This window comes from Mustelus asterias, chromosome 19 (assembly GCF_964213995.1).
Source record: "Mustelus asterias chromosome 19, sMusAst1.hap1.1, whole genome shotgun sequence".
NCBI lineage: Eukaryota > Metazoa > Chordata > Chondrichthyes > Carcharhiniformes > Triakidae > Mustelus > Mustelus asterias.
The window spans coordinates 2952374-2972881 of NC_135819.1; the positions used below are offsets into that span (position 1 = coordinate 2952374).

The following is a 20508-nucleotide window of genomic DNA, read 5'->3' on the forward strand; positions in this document are numbered from 1 at the left end:
GCCCTCAGACACCGCACTCTCCCTCTCCAGGGACACCCATCCGCGAATATAGCCGCGGTAGAGAGGCAGACAGTCAGGCTGGATGACCCCCTCGATCGCCCGCTGCCTGGGTCTGTAGATGGCACACCTTGCCAGCCCAGGAACAGGTTCACGAGGAGGTCCTCCTCCTTCCCCACCCCCGTCCGCGCCGGGTGCCCGTAGATCAGGAGCGTGGGACTGAAGTGCAAACAAAACTTCAACAAAAGGGGGTGCAGCCTATAGTATAGAACGTAGACATGGTCCACGGACTCCACAAGGTTGCAAAAAGGAGCCCGTGAACCGGTACAACCTACGATTGCCTACGTACAGCATCCTCCAGGTCCCCGAGATAGTGGGGGAGGATCCCTCCATAGAGGGATCTCCACTGGGGACCTAAGCCCACTGGCAGCAACAGGGTCTTTAATCAGGGAGCTCATATACCAACAGGCCCACCTCAATGGCCTAGTTAAAGTCGCTACAGTCACCCAGTTGTGGACCAGGCTGGCTAAAAATGGGACTATTTGGTATTTTAAAAATTGGACAGCTGTCCTTCCTGTGGAACTGGGAGCTGAGGCCCTCCTGTGGATGTGAGCTGAGGAAAAGGCCAAGGAGGCAAGAGGGCCTTTCCTCTTCTGAGTTTTGAGTACAGCTTGCTATGGGTGTGGGTCATGGTCCTTGGATGTTGTTGATAAGCAGTCACTGAGTGCAGGTTACTCAAAGTCCACAGAGGGCAGGTACACCCAGTACAAGTTACCAATAGTTCATAGGGTTTGGGATTCCCTTCCTGTAACGGCTTGTTGTTGGAGAGGTGTGCAACCTTTTGCTGAGCTCCACTTCTTAATAAAGACAATTCCCATTGGCCGATAGTTCTGCTCCAGAGATTGTGACTGGAACTCTCCGACCTCGCCCCGCGGCTGGGATTTTCCATTCCCGCTGCGGCCAACGGAGATTTGGCCGAGTGGTTAGCACTGCTCGCTCACAGCGCCAGAGGCCCGGGTTGTGTGGAGTCTGCACGTTCTCCCCCCGTGTTTGCGTGGGGTTCAAAGAACAAAGAAAATTACAGCGCAGGAACAGGCTCTTCGGTCCTCCAGACCAGTACCTGCTGCCCAACTGAACTTAAATCCCTGACTCGCGGTGGAGGGAGCGGGGGTCGCGTAACTATTTTGCTTCTTTCCTCCGGGCGCCCCAGTTTCCTCCCACATTCTGAAAGACGTGCTGGTTAGGGTGCATTGGCCGTGCTAAATTCTCCCTCAGTGTAACCCGAACAGGAGTGTGGCGACTAGGGGGTTTTCACAGTAACTTCACCGCAGCGTTAATGTAGGCCGACTTGTGACACTGATAAATAAACTTAAAGTTAAATAGGAGGTTCATTGAGTGCACTGGTGACAGGTTCATGGAAGTAGCCTCCTGTTGCTGAGGGTCATTCGAGTTCGAGGCTGGCAGTTCACTCAGGGCAGCTCTAAGCACCTGCTACGGACGGGAAACTCAATCCCCTTCGTAAAGTTTACCGGGTTTGCGATGTGCGAGGTGCCAAAGGCAGCAGAGTTCACTGAGTACAGGGTGAGGCGTTGACAGGGCCAGGAAAGCTCCCAGCGTTTCAGCCTCACTGACTGGAGCCTGCTACTGAACATGTGAGCAGAAGTCAATGTTTAACATGTTGCCCTTGTGGATAAATGGAATAAGTTACTGGGACGTGTTGTGTGTCTTCAATGCTCATGTAGTCAACACTTTTGTCAGGTGATTGTTGCCTGTCTCCAGCTGTAAACAAACCCCCCCCACCCTCCCCCACCATTCCCAAGCCAGATGTCCTATATTGGGATGCCTTGGGCATGATGGGAAGGGTGTGTCCAGAATTCTGTCCAATATTAGAAGAAAAGGTTCAGTATGTAAATCTTGTCACACCCAGGCCTCACTAATTATTCCCCCGGGGTAACCGAGGCACTCTGATCTCTGTGTGGAGCGCAGGACAGAAAAACTGAATTAGAAATGTCAGATTGGAACAGTAATGCACTCCTGAGGATAGGCCTGTACAGACCATAAGGCCACAAGATGCAGAATTAGGCCATAGAATCCTCCAGTGCTGAAGGAGGCATTTGGCCCGTTGAGTCTGCACCGACCACAATCCCACCCAGGCCCTATCCCCATAACCCCATGTATTTACCCTAGCTAGGCCCACTGATACCAAGGGGCAATTTAGCATGGCCAATCCACCTAACCCGCACATCTTTGGACCGTCGAGTCTGCTCCGTCTCACTCAATCATGGCTGATATGTTTCTCAACTCCACTAGAACAAAGAACAAAGAAAATTCCAGCACAGGAACAGGCCCTTCGGCCCTCCAAGCCTGCACCGACCATGTTGCCCGACTGAATTAAAACCTTCCGGGGACCGTATCCCTCCATTCCCATCCTATTCATGTATTTGTCAAGACGCCCCTTAAAACTCACTATCATATCTACTTCCACGACCTCCCCCGGCAGCGAGTTCCAGGCACCCACCACCCTGTGTGTAAAAAAACTTGTCTCGTACATCTCCTTTAAACCTTGCCCCTCGCATCTTAAACCTATGCCCCCTAGTAACTGACTCTTCCACTCTGGGAAAAAGCTTCTGACTATCCACTCTGTCCGTGCCCCTCATAATCTTGTAGACTTCTATCAGGTCGCCCCTCAACCTCCGTCGTTCCAGTGAGAACAAACCAAGTTTCTCCAACCTCTCCTCATAGATAATGCCCTCCATACCAGGCAACATCCTGGTAAATCTTTTCTGTACCCTCTCCAAAGCCTCCACATCCTTCTGGTGGTGTGGCGACCAGAATTGAACAATATTGAACACTCCCCTGCCTTCCCTCCATAGCCTTTGACCCCCTTACCAATCAAGAACCTATCTATCTCTGTCTTAAAGACACTCAATGACCCGGCCTCCACAGCCTTCAGCGGCAATGAATTCCACAGATTCACCACCCTCTGGCTGAAGAAATTCCTCCTCACCCTTAGCTCTAAAGGGCCGTCCCTTTACTCTGAGGCTGTGCCCTCAGATCCTCGTTTCTCCCACTAGTGGAAACATCTTCCCCACATCCACTCTATCCGGGCCTCTCAGTATTCTGTAAGTTTCAATGAGATTCCCCCCTCATCCTTCCAAACTCCATCGAGTACAGACCCAGAGTTCTCAAACACTCCTCATACGTCAGGCCTTTCATTCCAGGAATCATTCCCGTGAACCTCCTCTGGACCCTTTCCAGGGCCAGCACATCCTTCCTTGGATATGGGGCCCAAAATTACTCACAATATTCCAAATGTGGTCTGACCAGAGCCTTATACAGCTTCAGCAGGACATCCCTGCTTCCGTATTCTATAGGGGGGAGGGGGACATAGTATTTCTCTCCCAAGGATAGGCCTGTCCAGGGGCAGATGAGGACTGCTTTACTTCACACCTTATTGTCGAGGGAGAGTTTTTGATGAAAGAGCAAAGAACAGTACAGTACAGGAACAGGCCCTTCGGCCCTCCAAGCCCGTGCCGATCATGATGCCCTAACTAAACTAAAAAAAAACCCTTCTGCCCTTACTCGGTCCGTATCCCTCTATTCCCTCCCTATTCATGGACCCATCCAGATGCCTCTTAAATGTTGTTAATGTGCCCGTTTCCACCACCTCCTCTGGCAGCACGTTCCAGGCACCCACCACTCTCTGCGTGGAAAACCTCCCCCGCACATCTCCCTTAAACTTCCCCCCTCTCACCTTGAACCTGTGCCCCCTTCCACCCTGGGGAAAGAGCCTCTGACTATCTACCCTATCTATGCCTCTCACAGTTTTGTGGACCTCCATCAGGTTTCCCCCTCAGCCTCCTTCTTTCCAGCGAAAGCAATCCTAGTTTATTCATCGCTTCTTGGCCTTTTGGCTAAGATCAAGTGTAGTTTTTAAGATCCAGCCATGATCTTATTGAATGGCGGGGCAGGCTCGACGGGCCAGACGGCCTACTCCTGCTCCTAGTTCTGATGTTCTTGTTCAACCTCTCCTCACGGCCTCGAGACCAGGCAACAAAGATCCTGAGGGAACATTTTGGACCCCCCACCCCCTCTTTCACTTGGGTAGCCAGCCTTAAAGGGAAGGGAGCCTGAGAGGCAAACGACAGGCCCAACTCATCCTGGTTTCACCCTAGGCCTCAGTGGGCCCTGTTGCTATAACTGGAGCAGATTGCAGCTACGGTTCCCGGCCAGCTGCTGCAACTTGTGAGTCACTGTGTGTTACTGTAATGCTGTAAATGTCCAGATCTTCTTGTTTCATTTCCTCTCGATATGACTTCATAGTACTGCTTATTTCGGCACTTCCTTGTACACTGGACTATGTCGATTCACTCATTTTGTCCAGTTGCCTCTGTTGCAAATGCAGGAAACTCAATTTGCCCGGAGCAGGCTCCCCTCACAAGCGGCAATCAGCGACTCAACTCATTTCCACGGCGTGTATTGAGGGATAGATATTATCCGAGGAACACCGGGGATAACTCCCCCTTCTTTGCCCACAGAATAATGCCATGGGGTCCACCGGCCAGCGAATCCCACAGCGGGTAACTCACCTCCTGACTCCCAAAAGTCCATCCACCATCTACAAGGACACAAGTCAGGAGTGTGATGGAACACTCCCCACTTGCCTGGATGGGTGCAGCTCCAACAACACTCAAGAAGCTCAACATCATCCAGGACAAAGCAGCCCCGCTTGATTGGCACCACATCCACACACATTCACTCCCTCCACCACCGATACTCAGTAGCAGCAGTGTGTGTACCATCTACAAGATGCACTGTAGCAACTCACCAAGGCTCCTTAGACAGCACCTTCCAAACATACAACCACTTCCATCTAGAAGGACAAGGGCAGCAGATACATGGGAACACCACCACCTGCAAGTTCCCCTCCAAGCCACTCACCATCCTTAAAAACTTACGATAGTGAGTTTCAAGAGGGGAGTCTTGACAGATACATGAATAGGATGGGAATAGAGGGATACGGTTCCCGGAATGGTAGGTTTTATTTCAGCCGAGCAGCATGGTCATAGAAATCATAGAAACCCTACAGTACAGAAAGAGGCCATTCGGCCCATCGAGTCTGCACCGACCACAATCCCACCCAGGCCCTATCCCCATATCCCTACATATTTTACCCACTAATCCCTCTAACCTACGCATCTCAGGACACTAAGGGGCATTTTTTTAGCACGGCCAATCAACCTAACCCGCACATCTTTGGACTGCGGGAGGAAACTGGAGCACCCGGAGGAAACCCACGCAGACACGGGGAGAATGTGCAAACTCCACACAGACAGTGACCCAAGCCGGGAATCGAACCCGGGTCCCTGGAGCTGTGAAGCAGCAGTGCTGACCACTGTGCTACCGTGTCGCCCCAGGCTTGGAGGGCTGAAGGGCCTGTTATTTTCTGTGCTGTAATTTTCTTTGTTCATTTTCTTTGTCTCTGTCCAACACCACACTGACACACAGGTTATGTGTACTCTTACATCCCTGTGTGGGTGCTACTGTATTCCGCCCCATGTTAACTCTTTACATGCAAGACCCTTACACTTCTGGGTTGATTTTGAAGATTAGGAAGACTATGAGTGAAGAAACTTCACCACATCTCCATCCTCTGGCTGCCCCCTTATTCTGAGACTATGATCCCTGATTCTGGGCTCCTGAATTGGGGGAAACATCTAACCCCTCTATCAAAGACATCTGGAGTTATTAATCCAAATGAATTGTCGCATTTCTAAACTTTCTCACATTTCACCATCATCCTGGGGGTTACCACTGACCAGAAACTAACTGGGCCCAGCCATACAAACAGTGGCTACAAGAGCAGGTCAGAGGCTGGGAATACTGCGGCGAGTAACTCACCTCCTGACTCCCCAAAGCCTGTCCACCATCTACAAGACACAAGTCAGGAGTGTGATGGAATACTCCCCACTTGCCTGGATGGGTGCGGCTCCAACAACACTCAAGAAACTCAACACCATCCAGGATAAAGCAGCCCCGCTTGATTGGCACCCCATCCACAAACATTGAACAGATTGGGCCTGTACTTGTTGGAGTTTAGAAGGATGAGGGGTGATCTTATAGAGACATATAAGATAATGAAGGGACTGGATAGGGCAGAGGTAGAGAGATTCTTTCCACTTAGAAGGGAAACCAGAACTAGAGGGCACAGCCTCAAAATAAGGGGGGGCCGGTTCAGAACAGAGTTGAGGGGGAACTTCTTCTCTCAGAGGGTAGTGAATCTCTGGAATTCTCTGCCCATTGAAGTGGTGGACACTCCCTCGTTGAATATGTTTAAATCACGGGTAGATAGATTTCTGATCGATAAGGGAATTAAGGGATGTGGGGAGCAGGTGGGTAAGTGGAACTGATTCGCATCAGATCAGCCATGATCTTATTGAATGGCGGGGCAGGCTCGAGGGGCTAGATGGCCTACTCCTGCTCCTATTTCTTATGTTCTTATTCACTCCCTCCACCACCGACGCTCAGTAGCAGCAGTGTGTACCATCTGCAAGATGCACTACAGCAACTCCTTAGACAGCACCTTCCAAACCCACGACCACTTCCATCTAGAAGGACAAGGGCAGCAGATACATGGGGAACACCACCACCTGCAAGTTCCCCTCCAAGCCCCTCACCATCCTGAGTAGGAAACATATCAGCCATTCCTTCACTGTCGCTGGGTCAAAATCCTGGAACTCCTTCCCTAACAGCACTGTGGGTGTACCTACACCACATGGACTGCAGCGGGTTCAAGAAGGCAACTCACCACCACTTTCTCAAGGGGCAACTAGGGATGGGCAACAATTGCTGGCCTAGCCAGCGACGCCCATGTCCCACGAATGAATAAAACAAAAACTGAGGAAATTTCCTGAATAACTCAGTCCAGGGATTGGCTGAGCCATACCGATAGATTATATTTTTACAGGGGACGACTTCAGACAAAGCGTGAGCCGGGAACTAACCCATAATCCCACCACTCTGCTGTAGCTTTGACTCCCCCCCCCCCCACCGGATCCACTGGATCATGAGGCTCTCCAAGAATCCTGTCATCTTTTGGTCCAAGCCCTGCTTTTTGCAACAGAGAAATATTTGGCGCAACTTTGCCTGGCTTCTGGGCTACTCCTGCTAGCCCCACAGTAGGCTCGAGGGGCCGAACTCCTGTTCCTATTTCTTATGGCCTTGTAGTATTACCCGAAACGCAAACAGAAAGTGCCGGAAAAACTCAGCAGCTCTGGCAGCACCTGTGGAGAGAGAAAGAGAGAGAGAGAGTGAACAGTTTGAGTCTGGCATGACTCTTCTTCAGAGTTCTGGATCAGTTCCAGTGAATAGTCATATTGGACTCCAAATGTGAACTCTCTTTCTCTCTGCACAGGTGCAGCTGTGATTTCCGGCACTTTGTTTTATTTTGGAATTCCAGCATCCGTAGTATTTTATTTCTGCTCAATTTTCCCTAACCACCTCCAGACCCGCAGCCTCTCCTGAGAACATCATGTTCTCTCATATCCGCCTTCCCTTCACTCTACTACTGGAAGCCGTAGCTTCGTCATCCTCAGTTCCAAACTCTGGAATTCTAACCCTAAAGCTCTCCGCCTCAGCATCTCACTCTCCTTCTATGAGCTGCTTTTTCAGTCTTCTGGAAGACCCTGAGTTTGGCGGCACAGTGGTTAGCATGGCTGCCTCAGCGCGAGGGACCTGGGTTCAATTCCTGGCTTAGGTCACTGTCTGTGCGGAGTTTGCACATTCTCCCCGTGTCTGCATAGTTTCCTCCGGGTGCTCTGGTTTCCTCCCACACACCAAAGATGTGCAGGTTAGGTGGATTGACCATGCGAAATTGTCCCTTAGTGTCCAAAGATGTACTGGTTAGGTGGATTGGCCATGCTAAATTGCCCCTTGGTGTCCAAAGATGTGCTGGTTAGGTGGATTGGCCATGCTAAATTGCCCCTTAGTGTCCAAAGATGTGCTGGTTAGGTGGATTGGCCATGCTAAATTGCCCCTTAGTGTCCAAAGATGTGCTGGTTAGGTGGATTGGCCATGCTAAATTGCCCCTTAGTGTCCAAAGATGTGCTGGTTAGGTGGATTGGCCATGCTAAATTGCCCCTTAGAGTCCAAAGATGTGCAGGTTAGGTGGATTGGCCATGCTAAATTGCCCCTTAGTGTCCAAAGATGTGCTGGTTAGGTGGATTGGCCATGCTAAATTGCCCCTTAGAGTCCAAAGATGTGCAGGTTAGGTGGATTGGCCATACTAAATTGCCCCTTACAGTCCAAAGATGTGCAGGTTAGGTGGATTGGCCATGCTAAATTGCCCCTTGGTGTCCAAAGATGTACAGGTTAGGTGGATTGGCCATGCTAAATTGCCCCTTGGTGTCCAAAGATGTGCTGGTTAGGTGGATTGGCCATGCTAAATTCCCCCGTGGTGTCCAAAGATGTACAGGTTAGATGGATTGGCCATGCTAAATTGCCCCTTAGAGTCCAAAGATGTGCAGGTTAGGTGGATTGGCCATGCTAAATTGCCCCTCAGTGTCCAAAGATGTGCTGGTTAGGTGGATTGGCTATGCTAAGTTGCCCCTTAATGTCCAAATATGTATAGGTTGGGTGGATTGGCCATGCTAAATTGTACCTTGGTGTTCAAAGATGTGCTGGTTAGGTGGATTGGCTATGCTAAGTTTCCCCTTAGTGTCCAAATATGTATAGGTTGGGTGGATTGGCTATGCTAAATTGTAGCTTGGTGTCCAAAGTTGAGTAGGTTAGGGTGAATTGGCCATGCTAAATTGCTCTTTAGTGTCCAAAGATGTGCAGGTTAGATGGATTGGCCATGCTAAACTGCCCCATAGTGTCTAAAGATATGTGGGTTGAGCGTCAACCACATTGCTGTGGCTCTGGAGACACATGTAGGGATGGCAGATTTCCTTCCCTAAAGGAAATTAGTGAACCAGATGGGTTTTTCCGACAATTTCATGGTCCTCAGTAGATTCTTAATTCCAGATATTTTTTATTGAATTCAAATTCCACCACTTGCTGTGGCGGGATTCGAACCCGGGTCCCCAGAACATTAGCTGATTAATAGTGTGGCGATAATATCACGAGGTCGTCATCGTCCCATCAGCACGTTGCCATACATAGCGATTGGGCAATCCAATGGAAGTCCATGGTCACCACTGCCCTCCGGGGAGAAGGAGGAGTGCTCTTAATAAGTGGGGTGACACTAATGGCGCTACAGGAATGCAAGTTATAGCACTGGCTGGCTGGCTTTCGAGTGTATTTTAATAGTTAACAAGCCCGCTGGCTACAGATGAAGCCCCAGAGATAGGAGCAGCTTGATGCTAATGGGAGAAGGGACTGTCTGCTTGAATTATGGAGCTATGCAGAGCCACATCACTGAACACCAGCTGTGGTTTCAGTATGAATGCAAACCAGGTCAGGCTCGGCGGGGGTTTTGTAAGGACAAAGCTTGGTCCAGATAAACTCGATAAAAGTTTAGTTCACCGCCAGCACAGGAGCAGGGCTGTACTGGGCTGGTCTGACCTTCTGAGGCCACAGCGAATCAGGGTACAAAGTCAGTGGTTTTAAGGCCCCTTATCAGATGAGAAAATTATTCCCAGGTAACGAGTTACTTTGCGGGGTGGTGGTCGTGGGAAAACGGTGACAGAACCAGGAGGACTCCAAAGGCGGAGAGATACGCCGAGGACTTTGCAATCTGATAGCAAATTTCCTTTGCAATTAACTCCTAAAGGCGGCGCGGCGGCACAGTGGTTAGCACTGCTGCCTCACAGCACCAGTGAACCAGGCTCGATTCCCGGCCTCGGGTCACTGTCTGTGCGGAGTCTGCACGTTCTCCCCGTGTCTGCGTGGGTTTCCTCCCACAGTCCAAAGTGTTAGGCACATTGGCCGTGCCAAATTCTCCCTCAGTGTGTCCAAACAGGTGCCGGAGTGTGGTGCCTAGGGGATTTTCACAGTAACCTCATTGCAGTGTTAATGTAAGCCTACTTGTGACACTAATAAATAAATAATAAAAACATGGAAACTAGAAGCAGGAGGAGGCCATTCGGCCCTTCGAGCCTGCTCCACCATTCATTTTGATCATGGCTGATCATCAAATTCAATATCCTGATTCCCCCCCCCCCCCCCCCCTTCCCCCCATATCCCTTGATCCCTTTAGCACCAAGAGCGACATCTAATTTCTTCTTGAAATCACACAATGTTTTGGCCTCAACTACTTTCTGTGGGAGTGAATTCCACACATTCACCACCCTCTGGGTGAAGAAATTTCTCCTCACCTCAGTCCTAAAAGGTTTCCCCCTTATCCTCAAACTATGACCCCTAGTTCCGAACTCCCCCACCATTGGGAACATTCTTTCTGAATCTACCCTGTCTAACCCTGTTCGAATTTTATAAGTTTCTATGAGATCCCCTCTCACTTTCCTAAACTCCAGTGAATATAATCCTAACGAACTTAATGTCTCCTCATATGACAGACCTGCCAACCCAGGAATCAGCCTGGTAAACCTTCACTGTGCTCCCTCTACAGCAAGGACATCCTTCCTCAGATAAGGAAAGGGTCCAGAGGAGGTTCACAAGAATGATCCCTGGAATGAAGAGCTTGTCGTATGAGGAACGGTTGAGGACTCTGGGTCTGTACTCGTTGGAGTTTAGAAGGATGAGGGGGGGGATCTTATTGAAACTTACAGGATACTGCGAGGCCTGGATTGAGTGGACGTGGAGAGGATGTTTCCACTAGTAGGAAAAACTAGAACCCGAGGGCACAAACTCAGGCGAGAGGGACGATCCTTTCAAACAGAGATGAGGAGGAATTTCTTCAGCCAGAGAGTGGTGAATCTGTGGAACTCTTTGCCGCAGAAGGCTGTGGAGGCCGGGTCATTGAGTGTCTTTAAGACAGAGATAGATAGGTTCTTGATTAATAAAGGGATCAGGGATTATGGGGAAAAGACAGGAGAATGGGGATGAGAAAAATATCAGCCATGATTGAATGGCAGAGCAGACTCGATGGGCCGAGTGGCCTAATTCTGCTCCTATGTCTTGTGGTCTTATGGTCTAAGGACACCAAAACTCCATACAATACTTGGCGCCCTTGAAACATGACAATTAACCCACATGGTTAATGTCGCACCTGCAAGTGCTTGGTTCTGACCCTAACCCTAACTCATCTGACATTGCAGCTTGGTTGAGATTCCTACCTTTGTCCTGACAGACACCTCCCCTTCCACCCCCTCAAACCCTCCTCTGCCTCAGGAGTGGGGTGCCTGCTGTGCCTCCACAATGAGCCCTAATGCAGGAACACGGCGGGGGAAGAGTTTGGTGGAAGACATGAAGGTACACTGGCATTTTGATTTGATTTATTATTGTCACATGTATTAACATACAGTGAAAAGTATTGTTTCTTGCGCGCTATACAGACAAAGCATACCGTTCATAGAGAAGGAAAGGAGAGGGTGCAGAATGTAGTGTTACCGTCTTAGCTAGGGTGTAGAGAAAGATCAACTTAATGCGAGGTAGGTCCATTCAAAATTCTGACAGCAGCAGGGAAGAAGCTGTTCTTGAGTCGGTTGGTACGTGACCTCAGACTTTTGTATCTTTTCCCCGACGGAAGAAGGTGGAAGAGAGAATGTCCGGAGTGCGCGTGGGGTCCTTAATTATGCTGGCTGCTTTGCCGAGGCAGCGGGAAGTGCAGACAGAGTCAATGGATGGGAGGCTGGTTTGCGTGATGGATTGGGCTACATTCATGACCCTTTGTAGTTTCTTGCGGTCTTGGGCAGAGCAGGAGCCATACCGAGCTGTGATACATCCGGATAGGATGCTTTCTGTGGTGCATCTGGGATTTGGGATTCGGTGGGGGAGGGGGTGGATGCAGTCCTGCCCCAAAAACCAGGCCCAAGGCCTGACGAGTCAACCTGCAGCCTGTGTGGCAGTACGAGGGAAATAATGTTCAAGCCAAGTCACCCTGGGGTTAAAACGTTAACAACCTGCTCTCCACATTTGGCCTGAAGTATGCAAATTTGTGCTGCCGAAGGGATTTGCATGATTCGATAAGAATAGAAGCTGTGAATTATTAATGAGAAGGCACGCGGCGCATCGCCTGGCACTGATTGACTGACGGTCTTCAGCAAGCTGCACATCGCAGGAAACCAGCCAACCGCCAAGGGAGCCAATTCCCTCAGGCGACATCACCTGCTCCAGCTGCCTCCTGGCTTCCTGTCTGTTTGGCAGCTCCCAGGGGGTCAGGGGTCCTGACCTCACTCGACCCCGAGGAGCCAGATCTCCCTCCATCCAGTGGCTCCCGAGGCGGCCATTTTCCATTGCCCCCTTTTCTGACAATTTTCAATGGCCCCGGCGTCAATTCAGCTCCTCCCCCCCCGCCCTGACTGCCACCCCTTCCCTAGCCCCGCCCCTCCCCCAGCCCTGCCCCTCCCCCAGTGCTGCCCCTCCCCCAGTGCTGCCCCTCCCCTAGTGCAGTCCCTCCCCCAGCCCTGCCCCTCCCCCAGTGCTGCCCCTCCCGCAGTGCCGTCCCTCCCCCAACCCCCACCCCTCCCCCAGTGCTGCCCCTTCCCCAGCGGTGCCCCTCCCCCAGCATCACCCCCCCCCCCCACTGCTGCCCTGCCCCCAGTGCCACCCCTCCCCCAGCATTGCCCCTCCCCAACCCCACCCCTCCCCCAACATTGCCCCTCCTCCACTTCTGCCCCTCCCCCAGTGCTGCCTTTCCCCCACTGTGGCCACTGCCCCAGCCCCACCGCTCCCCCAACGCTGCCACTCCCCCAGCACTGCCCCTCCCCAGCACCGCCCCTCCCCCAGTGCTGCCCCCCCCCCAGCTCCGCCACTCTCCCAGCGCCGTCTCTTCCCCAGTGTCACCCCTCCACCAGCGCCACCCCTCCCCCTGCCCTCCCCCTCCCCCAGCGCCAACCCTCACCCATCATCACCCCTCCCCCAGCACCGCCCCTCCCCCAGCCCTGCCCCTCCCCCAGTGCCACCCCTCCCCCATCATCACCCCTCCCCCATCATCACCCCTCTCCCAGCGTCACCCTTCTCCCTCTCCCATGGACACCAGATCCTTCATCCAATTTTCATCCTCACAGGGTGGGAGTCCAGAGGAGGTTCACAAGAATGATCCCGGGAGTGATAAGCTTGACGTATGAGGAGTGTTTGAGGACTCTGGGTCTGTACTCGATGGAATTTAGAAGGATGAGGGGGGAATCTCAATGAAACTTACAGAATACTCAAAGGCCTGGATAGAGTGGACGCGGGGAAGATGTTTCCATTAGTCGGAGAGACTCGGATCCAAGGGCACAGCCTCAGAGTAAAGGGACAACCCTTTAGAACCGAGATGAGGAGGAATTTCTTCAGCCAGAGTGTGGTGAATCTGTGGAACTCTTTGCCGCAGAAAGCTGTGGAGGTTGGGTCATTGAGTGTATTTAAGACAGAGATAGATAGGTTCTTGATCAATAAGGGGATCAGGGGTCACAGAAAAAAGGCGGGAGATTGGGTGGCACGGTGGCACAGTGGTTAGCACTGCTGCCTCACAGCGCCAGGGACCCGGGTTCAATTCTCGACTTGGGTCACTATCTGTGTGGAGTCTGCACGTTCTCCCCGTATCTGCGTGGGTTTCCTCCGGATGCTCCGGTTTCCTCCACAGTCTAAAGATGTGCGGGATGCATGGGTTAGAGGGATTAGTGGGATAAATATGTGGGAATGTGGGGTTAGTGCCTGGGTGGGATTGTTGTCGGTGCAGACGCGATGGGCTGAATGGCCTCCTTCTGCACTGTAGGGATTCTATGATTCTATGAAAGGGGTTGAGAAACTTATCAGCCATGATTGGATAGCAGAGCAGACTCGATGGGCTGAATGCCCTAATTCTGCTCCTATATCTTATGGTCTTATCTCATGGATGGGGTTCTCCACAGCTTCATGGCGGCCACTTGGTGCATGGCCTCATGTGGCGCACGGGCACAGCAGTTGCGACACATTGTGAAGAAAATGCCCGGCAGAAGCAGCGGTGTGGCGGTCCAATGAGACCAAGGCCTTGTGGCGAGAATAAGGAAGTTCTTATCTCGCTGTGTCTAACAACAGGGCCCAGTAACCAGAAGTATGAGGAAACCCTCTTTCTCCGATACTGGATTTTCAGAAATGGGAAGTGAGGGATCACTACAGTTTTTCAAGAAAGTATGAGGTAATGTAAGTTGGCTTGGAGGCCCAGGCAAACACCAATGGAGCCAAATGGCCTCTTTGCTATGATTCGATTCCCAAGTAAGGAGAAGGCTGGGTGGAATAACTTTCGGACCGCTGCCCCTTCATCAGGCGAGCACTCACCTGACGAAGGGGCAGCGCTCCGAAAGCTTGTGGCTTGTGCTACCAAATAAACCTGTTGGACTTTAACCTGGTGTTGTGAGGCTTCTTACTGTGCCCACCCCAGTCCAATGCTGGCATCGCCACATCATAGAATAACTTGGCCAATGCATGTGCCAAGTTGGGAGGATGGCGGTGGGGGGATGAGGGGGGAGGGGTGGCTGGTTGGTTACCACAGCGACGTGACCTCAGGAGGAACTTCCCAGAGTATCCCTGGGAGGGAAGGGGAAAGAGGCTCTAATTTAATTTGATTTGATTCATTATTGTCACATGTATTGGGATACAGTGAAAAGTATTGTTTCTTGCAGACAAAGCATACTGTTCATAGAGAAGGAAATGAGAGAGTGCAGAATGTAGTGTTACAGTCATAGCTAGGGTGCAGAGAAAGATCAACTTAGTGCGAGGTAGGTCCATTCAAAAGTCTGATGGCAGCAGGGAAGAAGCTGTTCTCGAGTCGATTGATACGTGACCTCAGACTTTTGTATCCTTTCCCTGATGGAAGAAGGTGGAAGAGAGTCGGGCGGCATGGTCAGACAGTGGTAAGCACATCTGCCTCACAGCGCCAGAGACCCGGGTTCGATTCCCAGCCTCGGGTCACTGTCTGTGCGGAGTCTGCACGTTCTCCCCGTGTCTGCGTGGGTTTCCTCCGGGTGCTCCGGTTTCCTCCCACACTCCAAAGATGTGCGGGTTAGGTTGATTGGCCGTGCTAAATTGACCTTAGTGTCGGGGAGATTACCAGGGTAAATATGAATGGTTACGAGGTGGGATTGTGGTTGGTGCAGACTCGATGGGCTGAATGGTCTCCTTCTCCACTGCAGATTCTATGATACGCCTTTTGTACAGTTCCTTATCCAATGCTTTTTGGAAATCTAAGTATATTACATCTACTGGTTCCTCGTTATCTATCCTGTTCATTATCACCTCAAAGAATTCTAAAATATTTGTCATGCACGATTTCCCCTTTGTGAAACCATGCTTAATCTGTTTGATTATATTTCAAAATTCTCTGCTGTTACATCCTTTGTAATGGACTCTCACATTTTCCCAATGAAATATTAGAACAGGTGGCCAAAGATGTACAATTTAAGGTGTGTCTTTATCGAGGAGAAGGAGAGGCGGAGTGGTGAAGGGAGGAGATTTCAGAGCTTCGCACTTAGACAGCTGTAGAAACAGTGAATATGCATGGGTGGCACGGTGGCACAGTGGTTAGCACTGCTGCCTCACAGCGCCAGGGACCCGGGTTCAAATCCAGCCTTGGGTCTCTGTCTGTGTGGAGTCTGTACATTCTCCCCGTGTCTGTGTGGGCTTCCACCGGATGCTCCGGTTTCCTCCCACAGTCCAAAACTGTGTGGGTTAGATCATGCTAAATTGCCCCTCAGTGTCCTAGGATGCATAGGTTAGAGGGATTAGTGGGGTAAATATGTGGGGGTAGGGCCTGGGTGGGATTGTTGTGGGTCCAGACTCGATGGGCCGAATGGCCTCCTTCTGCACTGTCGGGTTCCTTAGTGTCCCAAGATCATAGAAATCATAGAAACCCTACAGTGCAGAAGGAGGCCATTCGGCCCATCGAGTCTGCACCGACCACAATCCCACCCAGGCCCTACCCCCACATATTTACCCGCTAATCCCTCTACCCTACGCATCTCAGGACTCTTAAGGGGCAATTTTTAACCTGGCCTATCAACCTAACCCGCACATCTTTGGACTGTGGGAGGAAACCAGAGCACCCGGAGGAAACCCACGCAGACACGGGGAGAATGTGCAAACTCCACACAGACAGTGACCCGAGCCGGGAATCGAACCCGGGACCCTGGAGCTGTGAAGCAGCAGTGCTAACCACTCTGCCACCGTGCCGCCCAAGATCTGCAGGTTAGGTAGATTTGGCCGTGCTAAATTGCCCCTTAATGTCCAAAGATGTGTAGGTTGGGTGGATTGGCCAAGGGTTAATGGGGATAGGGCAGGGGAGTGGACATGGGTAAGATACTCTGAGAGAGAGTCAGTGCAGACCCGGAGAGCCGAATACCCTCCTTCTGCTCTATCGTGATTCTATGATTCTTATGAATTGAAGGAATGCAGAGCTCTGAGAGGGCTGTTGGGCTAGAGGAGGCGGCAGAAATAGTCGGGGCAGTGGGGGTGGGGGGGTGTGGGGGGGTGGCCCTGGAGGAGTTTGAAAATAAGGATGGGAATTTTACGATTGAACTGACCCTGGGTCGGGAGCTGAAGTTGATCAGTGAAAGCGATGGCCCAGGGCGTAGCATCGAACACAGTTGGATTGGTTGCTGTGATTGAGAGATCCACTTGGGCGACATGGTGGCACAGTGGTTCGCCCTGCTGCCTCACAGCGCCAGGGACCCGGGTTCGATTCCCGGCTTGGGTCACTGTCTGTGCGGAGTCTGCACGTTCTCCCCGTGTCTGCGTGGGTTTCCTCCGGGTGCTCCGGTTTCCTCCCACACTCCAAAGATGTGCGGGTTAGGTGGATTGGCCATGCTAAATTGCCCCTTAGTGTCAGGGGGATTAATAGGGTAAATGCGTGGGGTTAGGGCCTGGGTGGGATTGTGGTCGGTGCAGACTCGATGGGGCGAATGGTCTCCTTCTGCACTGTAGGATTCGATGATTGGATGGTGCTTGGAGAGGGTTAAGGAGTTACTGGCGAGGGTGCGATGCAGAGGTAATAATGTAGATCATTTGAGAGTGTCTATTTATTGGCCAACAAATTTTGCCCCAGTTCTTTGTGGCGTAACAACATTTGCTAAAATTGCCCAGGCTATTTCTGGCTTCTTTGACGTCACGAGTTGCCAAGGCGATCTGGGGGTTGACACACTCGTGTTCTCACACACAGCTCCGTTGCCAAGGGGATGCAGTTGCCAAGGCTACGGTGCATCCTGCTTGAGATCAGAGAAGAGGGCTGAGGGTTGCCTCAGGTGATACTCTGCCCCCCCCCACCCCCGCTGCCCGGCCTTCTCTCCCTTCCCCCACTTACAGCCGCCAAACCCCCCCTCTACCCAACTCTCCGAGTGAGAGAGCGCGGACCAGCACAAATAGCAAGTGAGGCGGCTGCTCAGAGCGAGGGAGAGGCGGCAACGCAGACAACCTCTCACAGGAACGAGCGAGGGTGGCCAGTGTGTCAACAGAGGATGAGTAAGAGTTAATCTGGGAGGGTAAGTCTGTTATGTTGGGAAACACACAGTGGGGCATAGCTCCTCAAGTCGTCTCTGAGTTGGTCAGCGCAGCCTGATTTGAGCTGGTGCTCTCTTGAAGGGATTGGGATGGGAAGAAAGGAGTCCAATAACGGTGAAATAAAACTGAGACTCACTCCAGACAAACCTGGTGCCTCCTGTTAAGCAGCCTTGACAAACTTTAAAGTGGGAGCTTTGGGATATTTTTTCCGTGTCTTTCAAGTCCGCCTTTCACAAATGTATTTAAAATGGATGCATCGGGATGGATTGAAGATTAACCCTTTGCACTCTTCACAAGCTGAAACTAACTTTACAAACGATTCCTTTACCTTTCATTTTGGTAACTATAACAGGTGTTAACAGCTGATTCTAAATCAGGGCTGTTTTTTTTCAAATGTCTCTTTAAGGTTTATTTATTAGTGTCATCAGTCAGCTTACATTGACACTGCAATGAAGTTACTGTGAAAATCCCCTAGTCGCCACAGCCCAGCGCCTGTTCGGGTACACTGAGGGAGAATTTAGCACGGCCAAACTCCACACAGACAGTCACCTGAGGCCAGAATCGAACCCGGCTCCCGAGTGTTGTGAGGCAGCAGTGCTAACCACTGTGCTACCCAGCGTGAGGTTCCAGCCTCTATCGATGGTCTTGTGTGGTTACAGAATCCTGGACCACTCGGCAATACATCCAGAGTGTAACTCGGTCGCTCGGCAACAGCCCAGGGCCTGACTCACCTAACGGCGAAGGAGATATTGAGAGAGAGTGAGAAAGAGAGAGAGTGACTAATGAAAAAAAGGAAGTGAAAAGGTGGTGAGAGTGAAAATAAACCAGACTGAAAACGCAGGGTGAGCCACCCGAGACAGAATGGGAAAGTAAGTGAGAGATAGAAGCAGAGACGAAGTGAGGTACAGAGATGGAGAATGAGATGAAGGTAGTGAGTGCGCAATAGAATCACAGAAACTCTACAATGTAGAAGGAGGCCATTCAGCCCATCCAACCTGCACCCACCACAATCCCACCAAAGCCCTATCGCCATTGCCCCATGTATTTACCCTGCACATCTTTGGACACTAAGGGGCAATTTAGCATGGCCAATCCGTACAGACAGTCACCCAAGCCAGGAATTGAACCCGGGTCCCTGGCGCTGTGAGGCAGCAGTGCTAACCACTGTGCCACCGTGCCACCACACTCCAAGCGTGGTCTCATTAAAGTTCGATATAAGACAATTTGAACTTAACTTCCCTGATTTTATCCCTCGAGAAACGAACCCCAGCATTTGGGTTGTTTTTTTTCTGAAATTAGAGGGATCAGATTTCGGAGCCGAATGAAATGGGCGGCACGGTGGCACAGTGGTTAGCACTGCTGCCTCGCAGCGCCAGGGACCCGGGTTCGATTCCCGGCTCGGGTCACTGTCTGTGCGGAGTCTGCACATTCTCCCCATGTCTCTGTGGGTTTCCTCCGGGTGCTCCGGTTTCCCCCCGCACTCCAAAGATGTGCGGGTTAGGTGGATTGGCCATGCTAAATTGCCCCTTAGTGTCCAAAGATTTGCGGGTTAGGTGGATTGGCCATGCTAAATTGCCCCTTAGTGTCCAAAGATTTGCGGGTTAGGTGGATTGGCCATGCTAAATTGCCCCTTAGTGTCCAAAGATGTGTCAGTTAGGTGGATTGGCCATGCTAACTTGCCCCTTAGTGTCCAAAGGTGTGCAGGTTAGGTGGATTGGCCATGTTAAATTGCTCCTTAGTGTCCAGAGATGTGTGCGTTTGGGGAGACTAGCTGGGGTAAATACATGGGGTTATGAGGATAGGGCCTGGGTGGGATTGCGGTCGGTGCAGATTCAATGGGCTGAATGGCCTCCTTCTGCACTGTAGGGATTCTATGATTCTATGATAGCATTTCCCTTAGTGAGCATTTGAGTGATAAACCAAAACAGGACGCAATTTGGTCCAGTCGGAAGCTTCCGGTTCTATATTGTGTGCAGACTGGGAAGAGAGTTCTATACTTGTCTCTGAGTTTGGGTGGATAAGTGGAAGATGTCGTTTAGCTGGTATATATTTAGCTGCGTTCCGTCAATGGATTATAATTAGGGCGAGTGATTCATTCTCACTCAAGGCTGCCTGGGATCCACTGCCTCCGGGAGTTTGTACGCAGCGTGGCATAAACAGGTACACTTGGTAAATCTTGCCGTGTCTTCACCGGATGTTTCTGTGCCCCAGGGATTAGGTTAAGGAGGTCGAAAAACACCATCCGCAAGTTGCCATCTATGAGTCTCAGATCTATATGCAGAGACGGTTATTAAATCAACTGTTCCTCAGCACTCAACCTTTGGTAGGTTTTCAGGGCGTGTGGTTCTGCCCATTCACATTTTTAGAATTCATGATTTTAATTTTCTTCATTGACGGGATGTGGGCCCAGCACTCATGCCCTGGCTGCCCCTCTATTTCAGAGGTCTTAGTGTCCAAAGATGTCCAGGTTAGGTGGATTGGCCATGCTAAATTGCCCCTTAGTGTCCAAAGATGTGCAGGTTAGGTGGATTGGCCATGCTAAATTGCCCCTTAGTGTCCAAAGATGTCCAGGTTAGGTGGATTGGCCATGCTAAATTGCCCCTTAGTGTCCAAAGATGTCCAGGTTAGGTGGATTGGCCATGCTAAATTGCCCCTTATGTCCAAAGATGTGCAGGTTAGGTGGATTGGCCATGCTAAATTGTCCTTTAGTGTCCAAAGTGCAGGTTAGGTGGATTGGCCATGCTAAATTGCCCCTTAGTGTCCAAAGATGTGCAGGTTAGGTGGATTGGCCATGCTAAATTGCCCCTTAGTGTCCAAAGATGTGCAGATTAAGTGGATTGGCCATGCTAAATTGCCCCTTAGTGTCCAAAGATGTGCGGGTTAGGTGGATTGGCCGTGCTAAATTGCCCCTTAGTGTCCAAAGATGTGCAGGTTAGATGG

General features: G+C 51.1%; 1 protein-coding gene and 1 non-coding gene across 2 annotated transcripts in view; both read left to right on the plus strand.

Moving 5' to 3' along the window:
• The window catches only part of cc2d1a (coiled-coil and C2 domain containing 1A), a 493461-nt gene that overhangs the window by 185034 nt on the left and 287919 nt on the right, over positions 1-20508 (plus strand). The gene's annotated exons all lie outside the window — the stretch shown is intronic.
• LOC144508149 (U2 spliceosomal RNA) lies at positions 3892-4085 on the plus strand. Its single transcript, XR_013500233.1, has one exon. It is a non-coding gene; the product is annotated as a U2 spliceosomal RNA (small nuclear RNA).